The sequence below is a fragment of the Metopolophium dirhodum genome, chromosome 9 (genome assembly GCF_019925205.1).
Source record: "Metopolophium dirhodum isolate CAU chromosome 9, ASM1992520v1, whole genome shotgun sequence".
In the NCBI taxonomy this organism is placed as follows: Eukaryota; Metazoa; Arthropoda; class Insecta; order Hemiptera; family Aphididae; genus Metopolophium; species Metopolophium dirhodum.
This window is the reverse complement of record NC_083568.1, coordinates 1,825,231-1,850,641: the sequence shown is the minus strand read 5'-3', so window position 1 is coordinate 1,850,641 and position 25,411 is coordinate 1,825,231. Positions and strand designations below refer to the sequence as shown.

Sequence of the window (25,411 nt, the reverse complement as noted above, 5' to 3'; positions counted from 1 at the left end):
TATAATATAATATTATATCACATAGAAAGACATCGGGTGTGTTGTAAATAATTTAACGACGGCAAATTGATTTTGATTCATGTACTATTTTTACTTATAAAGAATATTAATTATATTACATTTCATTATTATTCACACTAATATTATAGGTATTCATTTTTATTATGTGATTATCTCTTATATAATTCTTGTGCTTTTATATTCGGGTTGCATGTATATTTCCGTGTGTCTCAAATGGAATATTTTACTTTTGATACGTTATAACTTTTAATAATATCATTATTCATAGGTCATACTATTATTAGGTATTACCTATAATATTACTATGCACAATGTCATAATAATATACTAAGTTTTATACTAATTGAATGACCCATGTACATTGTATAATAGTATAAATTATTCACTTTCTATTAAATTATGCTTAACTTAAAATCAATAATAATTGAATAACAAAAATAATTGTATATTAATTTATTATGAATAGATAGCAAAATATTATGCTAAATATTAAAACTATGAACATGTTGTACTTACTTTAAGTAAATAACCGGTAATCATTAGGTGTAAAATTAATTTGTTTTTCAAGTGCTCTGAAAGTTGCTTATATTACGACAATACGTATAAAAAATTAAAAATTGTGAAAGAAATGTATAAATATTCTAAAATAAATTATACATTCGATGTATTCATAATCTTTAAAGTTAAATGTACAACATACTGCTACATCTTCTGCTAATAAAAATATGTGTATACAATAAACATGTATTGTATTTGACTTAACAACCTCGAACTACCTACTCATATTATTTAAATGTTAGATTACTAAAGTCTATTTTTCATGTTTGCTAGACATTTTAAGATTGTTAATTTAACTTTGATTAAAGGTAGGTAAAAACTTATCCATTACATTAGAGACTGTTGTACAAGTTTTGTTTCCACAATATTTTGTTAATTTTAATCATATTTTCTTCATCAAAACATTCTAGTTTTAATCATAATTCATAACTCAGATTATATTTTTATGTATAATTTTTCTCGTGGCTTGAAAAGTATATAATACATACTTATACTATTATACTTGACAATATTTGATTTGGATATTTAGTGTTTATACAGTGTTAAGAAAATTTAGTTGGATTATAATACTTTTAAGATTTAATCTTGAGATAGCAAAAGTGCTTAACTGTATACAAAAGTATTAACTGATGCATACTGATGTATGGTTGTGATGTTATTAAAGAAATTTTTTTTTTAAATATTTACACAAATGTGTTACTATATCCTAGAGACTCATAACTAAAGACTTATTTTCAAATTATTAAAATTTGAATAGCGACATCGATGAGAAACTATATTATTTATTACTTCTTTCTACTTTTGATTGAAATTTTCAAAGTTGAAAAATTTGTTATCAAATGTTTCATCGATAAATCTATGAGTAGGAAAGTGAGGATGTGAAACTCTTGGACAGGTAAACGTCGATCAATCTTTACGCGTTTGACAGTCTATTTCCTATCGCTACGCTTATAAACGATCTTCAGAGAGATGGTCTTACCAATTTACCCGAGTGTTTCAATTATTTTAAACTTTTTAAATGTGTTTGTTATATATATTTTTATACTGATTTATAGTGGCGTTAATTTTGTTCTTTTCTATAAATACGGAAATCTCTATATCAAACATCGTCCATCACTTAATTGTGCTTAATATTGTATTATTATAATAATAAATAATATTTTATTTTTCTTCTAATAATTAATATACTATTGACTAGTCAATAGATGCTTACTAAATGTATGTTTATACTCAGATATATATTTATATATTTATTTGAACTTTTGGAATTATTTGGTTTAAAATTGAACAACTGGAGCTATTTTTATAAATGTAAACATTTACGACAAACTATGTAAAAATAGTGTGGCCTGAGATGCGCCGAAATGACTTGGATCGCCAGCGGGAATGTGGCAGTCAACGTGTTAACGTCTTCCGGTTAAGATATGAATGAAATAATAATCTTGCTGAAAAATATTCATTATTTACAGCATTAGACAATATTTAAATAAGGTATAATATTGAGATATTGTGATTAATGGTACATTTTATTGACGGTATAAAAAAGAAATTAAACATTTTTAATATTATGAAATAGTTTTGTCATTTGGAAATCTCATTCAGTTTGAGCATAGTTATAAATAATAATGATGGAAAAAAAAATACGCGCATCGGTCAATAAACGTCATGTGATTATGTGGTAAAAAATGAAGAATTTATGGATGTTTTCTGGTCTGCGGATCAGTTTTAATACAAATCACACCCGACTGCGTTCACTATGGTACGTCGATCGTCTTGAACGTTCTGCTGTCATTATTGCCTTTTTAAGCAATTTTAAACGATGCCAATTACCATGCGGGCTGGTATGCGAGTGCAAAGGTTGGTCGACAATGGAACACGAAAAGACGTGGAAAATCGCATGGCACGAGGTAGCTTTTAGTAGACCGAGAGAAGCAATAATATGCAACTATCAGATTTTCACCACGCAGTATATATCGGTATATTATGTAGGTAGGTATAGTATGGTCGGGGACGACGTCGACTGGGAAAAGTACAGTCAATATCACCCCTATACGCATACCCGGACAAATGACATTGAAATGCGTTTTTTTTTAAATTTTAGTTTGACGCCAGTGGCGAGGGTTTTCGGTAAAAATCCATTGTTGAAACCTTTTTTCTCTTTTTCTACATTACACGTGTAGTGTTGTATCGGTATGTGCGGTTGACGGTTGTTTATTATCTCTGCACCTCTACACGACCAATGACAGTAGCAGAAGTACATAGCGTACGACCGTGACGTGGAAATGGAAAACCTTGGCCGTCACCAATGAATGGGCCTCACCGATGCATTCTCATTTGTTCAGTTTTACTCGACAACGTTGGTGGCAGCCTAATAAGAATGCTTGCAACTATATGTAATTCTTATTGTACTATTCGCAGGGGGAGAGTTATCAAAAATGTAGGCTTATGAACACCAGTAAATTAATCTCTTTCTTCTCATTATTAATATGTATACAAAGTGATTTTATACAGGTTGCGATTGTCATTATAAATATATTTTTTTTTTTTAATAATAAGTTTCTGATTTTCTTTGATATCGACGTAACGTTTAGCTCAGTTGGATATTGCTATCAACTTTAGACATATAATAATGTGATTTTAATTGTCTATGGTCTATGGAAATTCTTATATATTATGCATCTTAAAATAAAATACATAAGACGAATTTTCATGAAGGATAACGATAATGATGCGTCATTATTATAAAACGTTACCGTTATTTTTTTGCTACTATTTTTTTTCTTCTAAGAATGAATTCAAAAAGAAATTTATGTAAATGTATGTATATATATATTATTTTTGTGTTAGTGGTAACTGATAAGCATCTCAATTTTCGTATATTACATTTTTCCATGTAACATGACGAAGTTATTATTTTTTTTTTTTAAATATGATTTTCGCATGTCATAGGTAAGGATATAGTACAGTAATACAATAATACGTATAATGTATACAATTTAAATGAGACGATTAAACGTTTTTTCCCTACTTTTACATACTTTTGCTTTACATTTTAGGCTTATATTTTAAATCATTAAAATGTATGGAACTAGATTATTGATATGTTTTTAAGAAATCACCTAAATAGACATTTGTAGATCAGTTAATTTTCTATTTGAATATCAACTATCAAATTTAAAGTACCAAATCTTAGAACAAAAGTTAATGTCATTATAATCTACTATAATATGACTTTGAAGAAAATGTAAAAAACTTCTTGTTTCAATTTTATTAGAAGAAAAATGGCGTAATAATAATAATAATAATAATAATAATAGAAAATAAATGAAAACCATTATCTAACTTTTGATCTTTGCTTAGGTACTTAGGTGCTTAGGTATAATTTTTTTCGTTTAGCTGTTTCTTATTAATTGGTCGATAATCTTGTATTCCTGTATAATTATAGAATTCGTGTTTAATAATTTTCTTTAAAATTATTGATAAAAAAGAACTGTTTTGTTATACTTTTTGATTTAAAATTAAAATCTACAATAGGAACATAATTTATCAGTGCAATTTTACAATTGAATTATTTTCCACGCTACCTAATATTATACTCGGCTTTTAATTAATAATTAACAAACACATTGTTCTCCATTTCTATATTGTTTAACTAACCTAACTTAAGCATGATTGCATATGATTGTCAGTTTGTTAGAGGCTAATAAAATTAAGCGTTCAAAACATTTAAAAAATTTATTTATTTATTTGTGTTAATTTTTTTTTTTTATTGCAAATGTAAACAAATATACATTTATGTACATATTATACAATTTTAAGGTATATCAAAAACCATACATCATTATAGTAATTTAATTATATTATAATCTAGATCTCACTCTTTTTTAAAAAAAACTATAGAAATGCAAAGTTCAGAACGTGGAATAGATTAGGTACAATATAATATGTATAAATCTCATTAATTCTCATAATAATCCTGAGCTTTTCATCGTTATTATTTTTGAAACTCTTAACTTTTACTACACTTTTCCTTGTTCTATTCTTTATTCAATTTCAATGGCCAATTATCCTCCGTCAAATATAATAATATCATACACAGTAGGTACGTGCAAAAATTGTATACGAGAAAAAATATTTTCATATTATTATCATGATTTTGGTGGAACTGTCTTAAGAAGAACACAGCCCTCCGCCGAGGTCCGTCGTATATTATTATTATTATTTTTATTTATTAGTACCAATGGCGTCAAATTATATACGAATCTTCCTGCATAGCCCTATTGCAGACGAGTACCGTGTGCACCTGTTCATCCCCCCACCTAAGTACCTACCGGCCAATTTCAATCTCTTTGTTGTCATAATGCAGTAGGTAACACGCGATAAATCGTATGAACACGACTAATTAAAATATATACTGGCGTTTTTCACCTCGATTCAACCGTCTTGAAATAAGTCAAATTCCGAAGATTTCCAACAATTCGAGTGAAAAATACTTTGGACCCGCGCGACTGTAGTTGTGAATTCAAAGCATCACTAGGTATAGAAAGATAGTTGGAGATACTGCAGGCGAATCCGTTTAATCAACTAAGTGAACTACCTCCAACGGTCGCGATCATTATAATATACCACAGAATTATTTCACACACCATTTCACCACCACCAATATGTATTGTCACGTCTTGTCAGTGTATAGTATCATATTATTATTCTGTTACCTGTACTAACGCCATCACAAATCTCCATCGTTGTTACCACTTACTAGATTAAAATAAATATATATACTACCACACTAGTCGTTATTAACGGTTTACCGATTTTTTCGTTTGAAAATTCTGATTTGTGGCCGAATATAATATTATATTATACTGAACAGTGATATATTAATATATTGTATTATAAACTCGTTGATATAGAAATCTGTAACAATGAGTCATTTTTGAGTTTGAAACAAAAAGTTATCTATGTGCGGGGTAGTTTTGAAAGCATGCTATTTGGTTTTAAATAGGTAATATATTGATGATGTGTCAAAACTATATCCATAATAATAATATCACCTCGGATAAACATTGAACAAACTATTTTAGGTATATTTAAATATTTTTTGATTCGGTTGAATATAATATTATTATAATAATGATGAGCTTTCGGGTCATACATTTTAGTTTAAAAAATATAATAGTTTATTACATATAAAGAGAAAACTAGTATAGCTATAGATGCTATTTTAATAATTATTTTTAATTTGTTTTTAATCTTTTGCATACCTGATTTACATACTTAAATAAATATTCATTGAACAAATTATTAATTTGTGTATAATATGTTTAATATAAATAATATACAGTATTGTGTAATATATAAACCCAGACACGCTACCATGGTAGATAACTAAATTCATTTTTATTTGGAATTGAATCATTTGATTTAGGTCTCAGTAATTAAATTGAAATTTAATCAAACATAGGTGCACTCCAGTGTTATAATTAATTAAATAATAGTATTTGTGAGTCACGTTATATCACAACAGAACTAATACAAATTATTACGATTTGAAACGTATAAATGCATGTGGAAATAATCATCAATATTGATGACATCTAATAATATAATAATAATAATTATTTTTTTTAGTTACACTACATAATATCGAATACAAATTGATTGGTTTTTTTTCAAACCATACGTGCAGATATATTTTTACTGCAGTTTGGGCAGCAATATCATGCTCACCACTTTGCGATGAAAAAATATTTCGTTTGGTATAATTAACGAGTCTATGCACAGATGCTTGAAGACTCGAGTAAACATTGGCTAACCATTACAGCAGCAATGATCAATTAACAAACACATATAATTCCGATCAATTTCATATTCAATTCAATTTTTGCGTATGGCCCGAAGATATCTGTTCCGATTATAAAATAATAAATAAAGACTAAAAGTCTTTACCACTTAGGTGGACATACTTTTAAGATGGCCGACGTGGCGAGATTAAACGTTAAAATACCGTTGTCGAGTCGTCATCGATCGCCATCGCTGATTGTGTTATTATTTAATACTTATATAGTCATATAATATTATTATAAAACATTTAAACGGGTATAGCGGTGATCAGGAGCTGTGACGACGACGATGGTGCTGTGGTTGTATAATTCCGATGAACGGAGTGTAGCGCTGTTTCACGCATCACTAGTTGCTTCGCTAATTATTATTACCCTCGATCAAAAACGACACCCTTGCTGCTGTTGCGCGTCGTCGAAATCAGATGTTATACACACGCGCACAGTTTAATAATACGCATGTATACAATATACCTACAGGGTGATTTACCAAGCGCGCTCACTCCCACTATCATCTTCAATAGTTATTTAAAATCTGATTTTTGTAATTTTTAAATAGATATAATTAAAGGCCATATTTTCAAATTCTTGAGATTTATTGTACCATTCAATGAGTGTCCTGTAGGGATACAAAATTCTGTTTTTCGAACGAGAACCCCTTTTCCTACTGTAAATTATATAGATGATTTACAACTCTAAAATTGGTCCAAGTATAATAAATGTTAGATCCGATATTATATCTATTTTATAAAACCATTTTCAAGGACTGTTATCCTCGGAATAAACATATCAATAACTGAGTAACCTATTATTACTACTCGTTCAATTTTTTAATTAGGTACATCAAATTTTTTTTAAATAATTTAAAATAGGTATTTAAGGTGGGCACTCATTTAAAAACAGAAACGCCATAAAATATTCCTTAATAATTAATTATGTGCCTAGTACAAAAAATCTCAAACATTTGAAAACAACTATATATATGGTCTTTAAGTAGGTAGTTATATTTAAAATTCCTATAATCAGAATTTGAAGTAATTAGAAGGATTAAAGGGGAAAATGGGAGTGAGCGTGTTTGGGGAATCACCCTGTATATATGTTTATATGTATATATTGAGCATTATTAAACGATCGGTTGCCGCTCTCCCCTAAATGTACGAACCAGACGCGGCGTGGCTTCACCACTATCTGCACCCTCCTGGAAGACCGCGTTCCCCACCCGTCGCCCGACAGTCCCGTTTCACACTTTCACGCGTTTACGTGGAGGTGTAATCCGTTTACCGGTTTTTACGCATTGGAGACTCGTGGTGGACGACTTGATAGCAGCTAAGATTCCACGGGGTTGCGAGGGAGTGGCGAAGTTGTCGACGGCACTGTCACCGGATATACATTATTGTTATGCACCGCGTAATATAATATATAGGTGACGACGTATAGTAGTTGTGATAGTTGGTATATATATGTAAACGCTTCACGCTTGCAATCTGCGAGAATAGCAAACACCGCAGGAACGATGATAAATTAGCTACAGTGTAGAGTGGTATTATGAATTCGCGTACGTATTTGTGCGTGTGTGCGCGTGTGATCTCTCCCATCTCCGAGTGCCAAAATGGTGTTAGCGAATTAGCGATATAATAATATTATAATTACGTATTTGCATTATAAATAAATTATTATATGAGCTTGGTTGGAGGTATATTATACACTGCACTGCGTCGTGGCGTGCGATGGTTACTCGCTTTCAATATAGCTATTGAAAGTAAAATTTGATATCATTTTTTTTTTTTTGTAAACGAAAACTACCTACTTCCACTGCTAAATATTAGCCTAAGCTCCGTTTATATTGTGTAGTAGTGGTTTTCGTTTTCAATAATTATTCTCGTTAAACATAAAAATTATTTTATTTTTAATCGATCACGCTTGTTTATATTCTATAAAAAATACACAAAACAGTAAAGATTTTCTATAATATTACAATGTGATAATATATTATTAATATATTATAATGTACTTACACCAAAAATTTTCTAGTTTAAGTGTGAATATTATAATTACACAAATACCGAATCTGCCTGTTAGAACAGAACAAACGACTCATATAATATTAGTAGCGTAGAAAATAAATGTATAAATACTCAGGTTTAATTATTGTAACAAAGTAGACATTTGAATTATTTTAACAAAATAATAGGTAAATAGGCAAATAAAATCTATTAGATTTAGTATATTAATACAATTTTTTTTTCAGGTTCTCAAACGGACTAGAACAATTCTTAACTCAAGTTTTCTTGAGGTAAGTGATTTTTTATGTTATACAAACTAAATATAATATTATATAATATAATTGATGATGTATCTAAACTAGAAAATTAGTAAACTATTATGAAACTCATTCCATTGGAGAGTTTTTTCACTCACCGTGGTAGGGGTGAATTGAGATTCAAAAATTTTACTGGTTGTATTTTATAATCTGAAGTGATAGATACTTAATAATTCATGTAGCTATGATGAATAGTTAATTATATTTTATATTATATGGAGGACGGAGGGTGATTTATACATGTCCATGTCCATATTATTTTCCTTCAATAATGGATTTTGAAATTTTTAAAAAATAACTAAGCACTATATTTTCAATTATTTATATTTTTTTTTATATTTGAGGAGTTTTTTTTCAAATCAGGACCAGCCTGAGTTTACTTATAATGAGTTTACTGTATTCAGACAATTTCACAAATAATAAAAGGTAGTGACCATGCTTGTATATTATAATCATTCGTGATATTTTATACTACTATTAATCAATCGATGTGAAAAGACGCTCATTGGAAAAACAGTCCGAAAATTGCTCTAAACCCATGTATAGTTTAATAATTTAATTCATCGATGACAATCCATCGCTGGCGTTTTACTTTTGCGTTATATCAATTATGATAAAGACTAATTATTGATCCCTATATTTTAAAAAAGCTAGCTCAGGTTCAGGGGGGTTAATGTATTTTTCACCCTCCACTTAATCCATCAATGACTTATACAGCTTATGTTACATTTGTTGGATACAAATTATAAGTAAAAGTGACTAAAATATACGAAGAATTAACTTAATCTAGTTGTTGATACTTATATAACAATTCAATGTTTCTGTACAATTATTTATGATTTTTGGAATGGATTGTAAATTCTTCATTTAAAATGGACGCTCGATTCAAATATAATTACTCGAAGCTTGATGGAATACAATCTCATAATATTGTTAGGTATGTGAATAACGCAACTATAATATTGAAATCAGTTATTGTTTATCCAATCTTCAAAAATATAAAACCCATGACAATCTATGGAAATATAATATATTAATATATAATACGTCTTTTACATAATTTTTAATATTTTATGATTATTTTATAAAACAATTATTCACGTCGTATTCATTTAGTCCTCAACATAAAAAGTCATTGATATATGTAATTTAAAATAATAAAAATAACACTTTTAAAACTATAACTATATAAATAGGTTTAAATCGTTCATAATACACAAACGATAAATAAATATGTTCCATTTTTATTCTTAATACCGATTACTATACCTAATTCAAACTGTTGTATCTACCAAAATTCATTGTGTTTGTATTTTTTGTGTAATTCTTCGCCGTTAGTACGAGTTGTTCTATTGTACCGACACATCTATGGCCCAATAAACCGTTATCAATCATTGAATGTTACTACAGTCCGTGTATATACAAGGGGAAAACACAAACTATTCAATTCAGCTCTATCCGTCTGTTTACTATACCTAGTGGCAATAGTCATCGGTGTCGTCAAACGATGTGCCGAACGATTTTGAATGATTTTAAGCTGTACTGGTCTTGGTCATTGATTGTACAAGTATATTACATCGTATATGAAAAACCCTCAAGGGAGCTTCGAAAATGAGCAGTCTACAGGTAACCTGAGATTTAACCGAAACTTACGAAACAAACCTGGTGCTCAGAAGTACCTATAGGTATCAGTTTGCGTGTCATGGGATTATTCGGTAGAAAATATATACCGTGACGCCGTACCTTATAAGTTATAACTTTTTTCTCCATCTCGTTCAACAAATAATTATTTATTTATTTATTTATTTATTAATAACATCGAAATCAATAATTGGTGTATAAAAAATATCGGTATCAATTATTATTCGAGATACAGTCTTGGATTTTTATAAATACCTACAATTGTTTTTTTGTAGGTACAATACAGTTAATCTGATTTCTATGAACTTGGAGTAATCCTTTGCAATAATATCAAAATATTATTTTATTATTATTTTCATTAAATTAAGGAACGTATTGATATTAGAATTTCAGATACTATATTACTGAAATTCTTGACACCAAGGACTCAATATGTGTGTATTATAACATCTTTTGTTTTTCTTCTGATAAACATCTTATATAGTCTTAGCGCAGAATCTGCTTGTTGCGTGCAATGGTGTGGTAATCCGTTTATAAGTAATAACTTTGTTTGTGTACAGTTTGAAAACGTTTTACAACCCGATTTAACGGACGTTAACAAAGTAAAGTGACTGGTCCTAATAATCCTAATCGCTTGTGAACAATTTGAAAGTATACGAATCGAATTGACGTCAATAAGTAAAAACGAGATGGAAAAAAATAATAAAAAATATAGTATTCCCTGCAAGAATAACATCAATGACATAGTTTTCAGATGATCCGGTATACAAATAACATTAGTGACCGCTATTGTGGGTTAAAAACCTCGTCGTTGTTTTGTTTTTAAAAAAACACCCACACACACACATATTACATACACCTATATGTGTATAAATATTATATTATAATGTATTCGATGAGAATGTCAGTGTGCCGAAAAAAATAAATCATTAAGCCGATCATTCCTGGGACGGTGACGGGAGATGGTATAAAAGTGGCAAACGGTGTTGTAATGCTCTCTTATAATAATAATAATAATAATGGATTTTTAGAGTTTTTCTCGTCACCGCCACCGCGCATAACCACTTCCCCGCGCGCTGTCACCGTTTTTTTAGAGGGGATCGAGGAACGGCAGCAGCAGGAACAATGACATATCACATTAGATGATGAATTTCATATGCTGCGTCATTGTTTCACGCGGAAGCTGACATTTTAATGGAATCGCCGACAAGTGGTGCGGTGTATAATGTGCGTGTGCGGCGGTGTATGTTCGGTGTATATAATCTCGGCGGCTGGACCGTTGACGACTTTTTCTCGTGCCCGGGCCATTTTTACATTATATACGCCGGCCATAAAACATCTGAACAGGTTTTATTCGATGTTTTCCCCGCTCCAGTCTGAATTATTTATTTAGTGTTTTCCAGCCCCGGTGGTATAATATTATATATTGTGTGCACGTCGTCGGCTACCCCGAAAATCTGTTGTAAATCTCGCGGTGAAATCATTAGACTTCATCGTCTTCCATACCGTACTTCGGTAGTCTTAGCCGGGCTACGCTGCTGGTCGTCAAACGGCACCGACGACGACGTAAATATACACATAAGCCGCTTAACGTCCATTTTCCAGAGTCACCCGCGGCCGCAGATGACACGCTGGTGCTCGTTATTGTATCAAACCATATAAACACAGTTGCTGCGTAGCGGTGAGCTGCTGCTACTAACGCTGATGACTGCACTCTCTCCACCACGTCGTTACAGCCGTCCTCGAGAATTATTATGTAAATACGATACCGTAAGGCGTCCCCAACGGATTTCACTGGGTAGTGGCGGTAGTGGTTGTAGTAGTGGGGGTGGTGGTTAGTAGGTTTGGATGATGGCAGGTGGGTGGACCCTCGCGTTCAACACACTTTATCCCTTTCTCGTCAAATCTATTTGACCTTTAAATCTCTAGAAATATTCACTTTTTGCACCGTTTTTATTATATTCCATAAACAACGCTGTCTGACGTCGCATTGTACGAGTGCTGCCGCTACGCTGTCACTTTGACAGAGATTTTGAACTCGAAAAAAAATACTGTAGTAGTAAAATTTGAAGCGCTATATATTATTTTTTGAAACTTCTGCATTATTAAAATAATATATTCATCACGAAGACAGTCGTATTTTTAGATTAGGATGTTTGATTTATTACTTAACTTGGATATTATAACTAGGTTCCTACTTGTGACATTATAATGATATCGAATGAGAAATACACAAAAAAATTGAACAGTCATATCAAATAGAATTTGATGTTAATCTTAATAAATCAAAATAACAGTATACCTACTATGTGTTTATGACAGATAACGTAATCGTCGATCCGCCATTTTGGAATAAAATATAATAGTGACAAAATCATATAACATGACTTGAACGATATTTGTTTTATATTAATTTAATTTATGGACATTAGTGCAATGATAATATTGTTATCATAGTGTTATGATAATAATAATAATTCTATTACGAACATAAAATTAAATTTGCATGTATGATACGTATGCTTACATAGCTTACCTCAGCTTAGCTTCTGTACTATAATACCACAAAGAACTATTATAAGCAAAGTACCTATTATATTATAAGCCATTATAGGTGTAACACTATACAAATGAAAAACAAATAAAATATTCGACATGGCTTTATTCGAAAAACATACAAAATATACTACACTATTGTAAACCACAATAACTGCAAGGTCAATCTGTATTGTATTTCATGAAATACCGCAATACACTATTATGTTATATTATAATTTTATACAAGTCTTACGTTCGAGTGTAATTAAATTTAATCGTAATATATAAAACTAATCAAATTCGTGGCAACGATAAAATTTGAATTGTGAATATGAACACGCGTTAACCGCCAAATTAGTATACATTTTATTGCTACTACGACACATTAGTTTACTTGGATTTTAGAATTATATTTCGCGGTGAATGCCGCATTATAAAATATATATAATTATATTATATAATATCCGTGTTATGGTTCTGATGTTTACGTGTAACATTATGTTTTTCCATCGAAACATTTTCCGTTCTCTTCGAGTCAATCGACCGCACATAAAGCGTACAAGTAAATTTTGTTCTCATGCCTCGTTTGACTTTTATATTATTATATATTATTTCATTACAGACTTTACTCGTACAGAGTTATTGGGATGTAAAAATTATTTATCGGTCATTTCCGTTGCACAAAACAGGAACTGGATGATTTTTTTCCCTCCTAAAGACCACTAACGAAAAATAAAACATTAATTCACCGTGACAAAAATCGATACGACTTCCCCTTTTTAATAATATGTGACCAAACGGAAACGCGCTCCGGGGTAATGAAACGAGTGCGTGGTGGCGGCTGAAGCACAGTCCAAAGGATACTGTAGTCTTGCAAAGGGTATAATATATAATGGCCGCACGGTTTTTCTCAATAATTCTAACGAACGGTACGGGTTTTCCCTCCGTCGGTCTGTGCAAGTTGAGCACATTGAATGCACCACTAATGGCCAAGGAAATCCTATCGAAGGTTTCAATATTACATTTCAGGCGGTATATAACGTTAAGACCATCACCGCCACGCCGCCGCGCTATCTATAACTCGGTAAAATCAGTTTAAGAATTTGTGGCCTTACATTGAGCGCAAGATTGATGTTTCTATTTGTAAATCCGGAATACTAGAAATTTTAAAAATATTCTAGGATACAACAATATAGGTGTTTTTTTTTCATTTCATACCACTCAAAATAATATTATAGTTAGGTAAACTTTAAAACTAAGTTTTATTTTTATTAATTTATTTTGTTGGCACATATTAATAAAAACTTAATATATTTTATTAATAGTTGTATTCATATATTTATCATTAAATTATTAAATTGTTTATTATATCTACTAATTATTACCTATCATTATCTAATGTTCTTATTATTTAATAATTTACTATTGAAACCATCACTCTTTATATTATACTTATACATTGATTGGTCAAATATGTTTTTTCTTATACTGTTAAAAGCAGAAAAATAAGTAGGTACATAATTTCAGTTTTTTAAAAACAACTTTTATTACATCTTTTTTTTTAAATTGGAAGAAACCATTTATAACATTTCTAAGTCTTAGGTGTTAAATTAATTAAATATTAGATTTTTGTAATTTTGAAAAATGTTATCCAAATATGAACTTAAAACGCTGAAAAAAAATAAACTTCCTACCTATGTATTTTTGATATATTTAAATTACTATAAGGACAACTTATGGGTGACATTTTATTACATTTTTAATCGGATCGAGAAAAAAAATTACTGCACCCAAGGTGGCGTCAGACACACACAAACAAAAAAACAAACCTTGTTAAACTTAAATATTCATCGCTTAGCTCATAATTATATATAATATATTCTTATTATATAATGAACTTGAGTGTACTTACATTTTTTATTATTAATTGGATTTTCATAAAATTACGATATAGGTATATGCATATTCGCATTATTATCTTTTATTATAGCACATAACAAAACAACTTTAAGTTTGAAAATATTCTTGGATAATTTTTGTTTCTTCAAAATAGCATATGTGAATTTGTCAAATGCATGTTTAACCATTAATAATTTTGTTGTTAATGGTTTAAAAGTAATATAAACGAATGTGATCGATCATAAATTATATTTCATGCGTGGACTTATTATATACATCCCATTTGTACCTTATGTTATAAGAGTGACCAATATATTACACGTAAATAATAGGATTAATACTTTAAGGAAATTTACTGTATAAATGTGATAGAAATGTGTAAATAAATGGTAACCATTGTTATACCCATTTAAAAAGAAAAAAATTCTTAAAAAATAATTTTTAACGATCGAATAGGTAGTTACAGAACAATTAGCATGTAATGTACTTTAGTTCTAAATATCTATTGTAATTATTGGTAAGTAAGCAACAAGCATACTATCAATAATATATCATGACCGACATTAAAAAAAAATAAATGTACTTAAATTTTTTACTTCAAATAATGGCATGTAAACAAATAAAATGTTAAGTATTTTTGCATAACAATTATATAAAATAAGTTACAACAACTTTATAGGTATTCTTAAATATTTAACTTGGCTCTTTCAATTTTTAATGCGATTGGATCATTTGAATTATTAAGTGAATTGGTGGTTAGGAGATTTGTTAAGATGAGGGTTACATTAAAGTCATAAACAAATCCCTCTATTTTTGTGACATAAAATTGAAATGACCTTGTTAATACTAAGTTAAAGTTAATAGTTAATACTATCTATTATACTTTATACGTTAAGTTTGTTTGTGTTTTGATTAGTCGAGTAATTCTTAGTTGACATAGCTAAGATGAAAGTACCTTTAACGTTCGTTGGAAGTTTGACACGCATAAAATAATATGAAATATCGAGTTTGGTTTAAAAAGTAAAAACAATACGTTAACGACGTCAGTCATTATGGAGATGTTATTAAACAGATTAATTATTAAAAACAATTATGGGGTAGTTATTATTTTTGTCAATAGTATCGAGAAAGAAAAAAGATATTTGATTTGCCATTGTCTGCTTAGCAGTCACCGAGTTTTGAGCAAACATTCTACTCTTTTCTTTCACTATACTACCAGCCGGTAACACAAGCTCCTCCACCACTACCACCCCTACCGTTCACTCACCAGCGCCGCTTCCGCTCCATCGACACTACGACCTCCACCACCACCTCCATCACCACTACCACCACCAGCAGCAACGTCACGACGACAATCAGTCATTGCCATCCTTCTTCGCTGTCGCCACTGCCGTCATACAAAGCTTGAAAACACCGTAGCTGTACGTGTGTTATTAAATCAATATGAGCGAAGTAGGAGCTGGAGGATTTTCGAGTTTTGCATCCAAATGGAAAATAGACAACGCTAAAACAACAAAAACCGACACACATAAATCAGCGTTCGTAATCCTGATGGTGACGGTGCCAATAAAATGGAAAATAATAATTTATAATTTTTCCAATGTGGTTATTTTCTGTGCGTGAATTCATCGATGTTTGTCACAAAAAATCACGACTTTATCTCTCCTTCTTTTTTTTTAGGTGCATATTTAATGCGAAACTTGGTACATATATTACGCTCCTAGTGGAGATGAACGTTATCGATTTAATATAGGCACACGCGGTTTGTCACATCTTCTATCGCACAATAAGTGTTTTTGTTCTCATTTTGTCATGTTACAGATTAAATCTTGAATAATTACCACAGTACGCTATATTATCTACTTCTTGATTCTTAAAATTGTAATTAAATATCAGCAAAGTCATTATATTGTTTTGAAATAAATCTGTAGTTAGATACCTAAATTCAATAATCAATATTGTGACTATGAAAAACAATAAATAGTTACGATGAAAATAAAAATACAATTTAATGATCATTGATCATTCTGCACCATTATTTTTGAGAATCTTATAAGAATGCATTTTTCATAACAAGATATTATTATTATTATTATTGTATTATTTCAAAAGTAGCATTTCTAATTCTGTTTAATGACATTATTAAATGTTCTTTAATTGTACTGCATTGATAAAAACATGATCCGCTCTGTACCATAATGATGCAAGAGAAAATTATTTTATAAACTAGAACATGATTTTGTTGTTATTACCAAACATCAATATTTCTAACTTGCTATTTTAATCATTATTTAATTATAATAATAAATTATAAATATTGTGAGTTGAGTAAAATGTAAAAAAAAAATTAAAAAATTTACCATATCAAAAAAAAATACTTAAATTATTTCTTGTAAGCAATTTCTCTGTCAAAATTGTTTTTATATAAGTTATAATAAGTTTTTTTCCGGGACTATATGTGTATGAAGCTAATCGTAAAATTTTTATTTTTTACATCTGTCAGGAATTCGTCAAAAATTGTTTTTGTATTTTGTTGACGGGATCTCTATTTTCTTTACTTTTTTTTTAAGATATCCATTTTGTAGAGAGGACTTCTGGTTTGTTTCAATATTATTGTAAGTATCTCGAGTTAACAATTCACAATAGATTTCGTTTTTTATGTTTATTTTCCTGTCTCCGGACGAATAAAAAATTCTGAGTGGTTAACTGTTATTCATGAATATGTTTGCTTCTATTTAATATTGAGTAGTATACTCTGTGTCTATCACCATCTATTGTTTTATATTTTATTTCTTTGATTATAATTGGTAAAAGAGTTGTATGAACTCGTTGTTCTTCTTTATAAAAAAAAAATATATTAAATCGATGAAAGTTTATTAGGCCTCCGTATTAAAGAATAATTTTAAAATATCTAATAGCAAATACCAATTGACATACGATTATCCCAATAATTTTAGTATTACATTTTGTCGTGACTTTCATGATTGGTATCGTAATTTCTCTTAATGGTCAATTGTCTCAACATTGTAATCTACTTCGGCAATAATTTATTTCACTCCAAAAAATGATTGAAGTATTTCATTTTGAACTATTATACAACCAATTTCTTTTCTTTCGAGAAACTGTATCCACCCCGTATATACTTACAGTGGTTGTAAACTATATCAAAAGTAAAAGTATTACAAAAAAATTAAAGAACTACTTATTCCTAAAATTGAAAGTTTAATATGGTAGGTGAAGAAGTAGTTGGGTCATTTAACTGTATTGGTATGTTAACATTTATACGTATTGTAAAGATCGAGTTCAGTGGCGCCAAACTATATTTTAAAAGGGGGGGCAAGTCAAAAGTTATACGGACCACTACCCCTGTTTACAAAATTTTGCTGCATATGTTTACATTAATAGCTTAGGAGTTAGGAACATAATTCATAAATAGTTTGTTGGGGTACCCACGGACCCCCATGACCTCACCCATTGAAAAAAAGGGTGGGCGGTGGCCCCTCTTAGGTTATAGGTTCGGTGCCACTGATTGATTTACTATTTTATTAAAAATATTTTGCAAAGAAAATGATTTTAAATATTTTTTTAAATATTGATCGATTATAATTTATATAATTTAATTTACTTATTTTTGTATGGTTTTATAATGTATTTTATAATATGTTTGTTTAGAACTTAAAAGTGTATTATTTTTATTTAAATTATAATACCTATGTCATAATTACCAAACTACGTATACTATTTTATATTGTTTTAAGTACTTCAAAAATGTTATGATATTTTCAGACAAAAAACTTTTTACTGAAGTCACATGAATAGATCTTAAATCGTTTTTTACTATTTTCATGCTATCTTTTTATTAACTTTATACTAGTTATTAGCTAACTATTTTCTAATATTTAGAGTAAACAATCTTTAATTGCCTACTAAATTATTCCGATATCTGTATTTCTAAAATAAATGATATGATTAAATTGTTAACATTAATAATATAAAACATTTTATTTTTATTTTTTGTAATCCATCATGAAAAAATGTTCTTGATATAATGATATGTTTATACAAAATATGATTTATTACATTAATTTATTTTTACATCATTTGCATTTAGAAATAAGATAATTTAGAGTTACCGTTTTCTTTGACCTTTTTTTTTGTTGTAGCTACTAATATTTATTTGCAGTCTGTATTTGAATATACATATATATTTAAATTAGTTGCTTTGTTTAAATTTAAACGATAATTTATGATTATTGATCAGCGGAAACTTATATTATTTAAATAGTACTATAAATTTAAAATTCTGTAACATAATACGATTTAAAAAAAAAAACACATCAAGGTTGTAGCAACGATAATTAACTCGATTTAATTTAAACGAATGAATTTTTAAACATTATAATCGTGCATAATCCATAGCATGTACGCGATGACGTGTAAAACTTGGTGGTGACGGACACTAACTGTTAAACACCACTACTACTACACTTTATTATTGTCTATTGATACGCGCATTTGTAACGAAACTTTTTTCGTCTGGCGACATTTTATAAATCACTTTTTGCAATGCAATCAATTATACCCGTGCCAAACATTCCGTTGAACGTTCCTTCGTCCCTAGGTACCTGGCACAACAGCTTTTTCCATCACACACACACACACACACACACGTAGAATAAATGACTCCCACCAGTCATCAACAAATCTCATTTTTAAGTAGGACACACTGCTGCTATGTTACCAACACCCGTGGCTATCACAAATATTACGTTATTGTAAACAAATTATTTATCATATCTACATGCGATAGATTATGTTATTTTAATACAGTTTTATATTGTAATACAATAATATAATGAAAATCAACCGTACGACGGCGCGTTGTATAGGCAATTTGGGTACACTATTGTGTAGGTGTGGGCATCTACACTTGTTTCCAATTCGAATTCGTTACTGTTCACCATTCAATTGCCTTTATTTTATTTGCGATGATTTACCTAACCTAACCATGATTATACTTTATAATGTGTAATTTGTTCTTGTTTAAGCTAAGGTGAATTAATATTAAGCCATTTAAGGGATTTTACATTAAATATGAGCTGATGGATTTAACATATCTCTACATCGTTATCCAGATATCACAATTATATATTATTATTATTATTTAATATTTGTATTTGGTTTGTCGTAGAATGACAATTTTAGTTTTAGGAGTACTCTGGTCAAAAGTAATACACTGTAAATGTACTATTAACTTTTTTATTTTTATTTTTATTTTTACTAAAATTTAATATACCTACTAATAAGGTGTTATTATTAAATTGGTGCAGTGAAATATTAACTAATATTGTAAATAGACATGAATTAAATAAAATATTTTTATGTATCTACGTAGCTTAGTTAATATTATTTGCACATAAATCACCACTTACAATTTCAAACTTTATTAGCACCTAGTCAGTATTTCCTTGTAAGTCCATATATTATGTACCAACAATATTTATTTTATAATTAAATATTTTCTGGTGGACAGTGTACAATAAGTATATACGCTTATTTTATGAATTATGATACAATACGGTTATTACACATAACCAAAGTTGTGTTACGCTGAACTATCAGAAAATATCCCTTTCACAAAGTATAGAGGTATAAAGGTGGAAATCAAACTTTGAACATATCACCCTATAAATCAAAATACTGAATACTGTTTAAACATTCACAACTATTTTCTAACTATTGCTCTTGTAACACCAGCGCAGTCACACAAGAATTCAAACTATTTAAAGGCAAAATACAGATAATTTTATTTTAAATATTTTAACTTAATATTATCGTAAATACTTTTAAAACTCTATATTTTAATGATTTTACCACCGAGAACCAATACTCAAATATATTTTTACGTAAATATAAATACCCTGTTCTAGGTAAGAAAAATAAAAATTATTAATGTATCTTTTAATTAACTCGTTTTAATTGTTGGACATTTTGTTAATGCCATAGGCATTTCTAGATTCTGAGCGAAGCGATGAATGTATTGATTTTACAATGATGTGTGTTTTTTTTTTTATTTTTTTTATTTTTTTATTTTTGTGTCTGTCATCACCTTTTAGGACAGTAAAAATGCTTGGATTTTCTTCAACAGTAACTTTTCTGATAAGAAAGTGAATCTAGTTGGTATTTTGGGGGGGTCAAAAGTAAAAATTTCCCAGTAGTTTTCAAAAGCGACGTAAAAACAAAAGAAAAATTAAGGAAAAACGGGAATTTTTACGCAAAATCTGTTTTCGAGAAAATCGATTTTGGTTTTTGGTGTAACTCTAAAACAAATGACCGTTACTGACATGAAATTTTGACTGAATGTTTATATTAGCATTTTCTGTACACCATAAGATTTTGAAAATATTTTGACTCTTTTTGAGCTGTTTACGGACATTGTCAGTTTTCAATTTTTTTAGTTTTTTTTTCTATAAATATCAATAAAAATTTTTTTGTTGGGTAAAAAAGCATGAAAATTTAATATAAGGCTCCTGATATATCCGTTCTAATAGCAGTTGAAAAATATTAAAAATACATAGGCACAATTTTTTTTTATAAGCATTTAAAGTTCAAATTTTGAAAACATTTATCAAATTTATAATTTATTAATTATTTTGTAGTTAAAAATGTATAAAATGTTTCACTTTTATGGCTAAGGATTAAAAATTTGAAACAAGGCTCCACGTAAATAGGTTATATATAAATTACTTTGTTCACAATAATATCATCAAATATACTTGGTAATATCATAGGCTGACTGACCGTTTTCGCTCAGAATCGTTTTTCTTATACAATGATATTATATCATTGAATTCAAATTTAACACCATCCATTACAGGGACCCACTTGTAACCTACTGTACAGCAGAGCGATATCCACTTATCCACCTTTTTATTTATAATATTATTTATATTTGTGACATGTAAGTATAATGTATAATTTGTTATGCATAAAATTTAGTTTAAACTTTCTGAGAAATCACATCTGTATTGACATTTAATTATATTTTTTTATTAAAAAAACAATTGTATTAATGTTATATGTGTATCATTAAATTAAAAGGAATATTTGTTTGGAGAGGCTAATATAGATAGGGTTTTCGATATGTTATGTCCATTTGGCACAAGTGGGACTCGTGAATTAGGTGGAGTGGTCAAATATAATATGTATACATCAGTAGTTTAATTTTAAACAATTGTGTTTAAGTTCACATCGATCTATGTACGAAATAAAAACTTAAAAAAATATCGAAATACTAATAATTTCAACGTTTCAACACTATGACCATGTCGTAAAATATATTGTACCTATATACAATATATACAATGAAGTATCTATTTGTAACACTTTAGTTATATTATATTTTTGCGAATAATTTCGTTTTTAGTGTATATTAATTTTTTTTTGTTCATACAACATATTCTAATCTGTTGATATTAATTCATTTAAGTACATTATTATAGTGTGCATGGCGATAACTATAAATTATGGTGACGATTGTATTGTTGTCATATTTTCTAGTATACAATTTATTTTGATTTAAAAAATGTACACTGGTATTTGAAACAATATATGTACATGATTTTAATGGTACACACTACTTTATATAATATTATTATTATCGAAGCCGTTTAAAGTGCATAATATAATATGCGTTCATATCGTATGATGATGTACATTTATTTAAATGAAATATACGTGGAGCTATTTTATTTGTAAGTCTTCATATTATTATCGGTTTTTTCGTGAAGATAATAAAGTATGGGATTTCTCCAGAGAACGACACAATAAACAACAAAATTCGATAAATTAAAAAAAAAAAAAAAAAAACACTAAAGATACAGCCGTATATAATATAATATATCATAATTTATATTATGTGTATTTTATGCTTAAAAAAAACCCAAATGAATAAATATAAAATCTCCCCTAACGCTAGACAATACAACCGATCAATCTGGCGCGTAAGCGCGTTTGATTCAGGAAATGAAAAATATCGACGGCAAATAAATGGCATACAGTTAGTGAACATAGAGGAAAGGGTGCGTGTTTGATTTGTCGCGCAATGTTTCATCGCGAAAAGTGCTATTAATGTTTCCGTTGTTTTTGGAACTAGATAATGGCCGTTTTTTTAATGACTAAATATTTACAACACGATTACCATGATAATGATATTATTTTGGTCGGTGAAAAATCGGGGACAAGATACCGTAAAATAATAAATTATTTACTATACTGCAGCTGCAGTTCGGCAGTGAGAGCAATGACATGTGATAGAAGAGGTGGCCCGAGTCGGTGTCCTTTACAGAACAATACGATTATTTAATTAAACAACGGTGCCTTTGAAGCAAACAGGCTGAACATAATTTAATATTGACTTCAAGGTATTTTGAAGTCCTACTATACCATACACCATTTATTTTAATGACATTACCAGGGAATAAGATATGTTTTGATCTAGTATGATATATATATTGTATTATATTATTATATTATATATATTCAGAAATTTGTACTATTAATCACGGAATTTTTTTTAAATGAAAATAACACTTAATACTAGCAGAAAAATATCGAAAAGCAATTTCACATTTGGTTGAGTTGGTTGAAAGTAAGGTTACAAGTAAGGGTACATAGATATGAAACTAAATGTTCACATTTCTATACAATTTTGTTCATTTCATAAATTTTATTTCATGAAGTCATATGAAGGGCATGCTCACGGGTGCAGCAGTTCACTCTCACTCACTTTTTCTCTCTCTACTAATATTTCACTACTGAAAAAATGTTTTTCTTCCTAATCAGATCAAAGTGTGCAATCTTAAACTTTGGCATAAATTTAATAAGCACTGAAGGTTGTTGTCGTTGATTTGATAAACAATATTATTTTAGTCATAGCAATTTGTTTTTGTTATTTTTTGTCTATAAATTATATGCCATATAACTGAACATTATTTGCTTTGACTTTTGAAACGTATATTTTATTGGACTGCTCTGACGTAAGGTCGGGAGAGCTGAAAACTAGTTTTACTCTTCATGGTATTAACAATAATAAATAATATGGGATGGCGTCCAACATGTGATTCGGTACTGGACGTCGATTTCAAACGATGCTGCGTCGCACGTCGTCTCTAACAGCAGCCGCTTTTAAGATCGGCTATTTGTACCAGCCATACCTTTTGGTATACCTATGCTTACAAGTTATTATTAATTAATTTAAAAATGTAGTATTTGTACAACACCATACAATAAAAAAACGCAATATTTATCTTTTATCTTTTATATAATTTTGGTTTGCAGTAGTTGTCAGCCATAAAGAATAAAATTAATGTAAAAACACAATATTTGTTTTAATTACAGTGTAATAAAAATATTTTAGTTTAGTGTATAGATATAGTATTATTCTATAACATGATTAAAATGCGATATTAATATAGAGAGTAATTTAATTGTGTTCATCTAGATACCAGGTATATTTTTATGTTAGATGACAATTTATTAGATTACACTTTTCCTTATTTATGTAAGGTTGTGAATAACGAGTGCCTTGAGTTAAATGGACCACCCAGTATATTATATGGGTGTAGCAGTATAATATTTGTGGACGAATAGTCTGTTATACGCGGCGATGACGACTTATGAAGGGTCATACGGGTTTGAGGCGACCGTCGTCGTAAATCCCCGTACCGCCCCACCGCAATACAACTTGTACGCACATGACTATATAGTACCTATATATTCTATACACATATATTATGCACGCGACGGGGGTAGATAATGGATATAAGTTCACCTCGGTCTCTCTTTCCCTCTCGTCTACAGAGCGTTGTCGAACACGGCATTATAATTTACTACTGTCAAGTGTCAGAGTCTCGCGCCGCGTATAATATTATAGGTGATTGGTGTCTGGGAGGCACCTGCGTGGAGAAAAACCAAGGACGACCACCGCACGCGGACAGTTATATGGTATAACATATCGGTTCACCCCGGCAAATTAATTAATTTTCCCGAAATTCGTCCAATAGTTATTAATATGCCTAATCACATTCGTACGCTTTTAGGCTAAAAAAAATTACAGATTTTCAAAAAGCCTCGGCCACCTATCGAACGAGACGTGCGTGTGCGATGCAGTTTTATAGACGGCGCAAAGAGACAAATTGCATAATTACGTACAATAATCTAAAATTATTATTATTTAAACCTCACGCATTGTGGTAAATTGATTATTCGTATTTTCATATTTAAACGTTCAAATGAAAAAAGAAAACGACTGGACCGAAAAACCTTAAAGACAATATATCTACGATTCGTATCGTTCCATATACACCGAATGTGAATATCTGCAGTATAATAATATATAAGTATATACGTGATATATAGGTGGTATACGCGCACCTGTCCAAGTTCTAGGTATACACGTATTTCTCTTTCTCGTTTTATCTCTCTCTCTCTCTTTCTCTATTTCAGCTGCTGTCTCCGTTCACGTCGACGCCCATATAGAATGTCGATATTTCGATGGTACCACGATTTCATGCATGTGTTTTCACGTGAAATC

At 29.6% G+C, this 25,411-nt stretch overlaps 1 protein-coding gene across 3 annotated transcripts in view; it reads left to right on the top strand.

Annotated features, from left to right (window-relative positions):
- The window catches only part of LOC132951621 (complexin), a 218,629-nt gene that overhangs the window by 36,740 nt on the left and 156,478 nt on the right, over nucleotides 1–25,411 (top strand). For all 3 annotated transcript variants that reach the window (XM_061023435.1, XM_061023436.1, XM_061023434.1), the window contains exon 3: nucleotides 8,668–8,712. The gene's annotated coding sequence lies outside the window, so the exon portion shown is untranslated. The remainder of the gene's footprint in view (nucleotides 1–8,667; nucleotides 8,713–25,411) is intronic.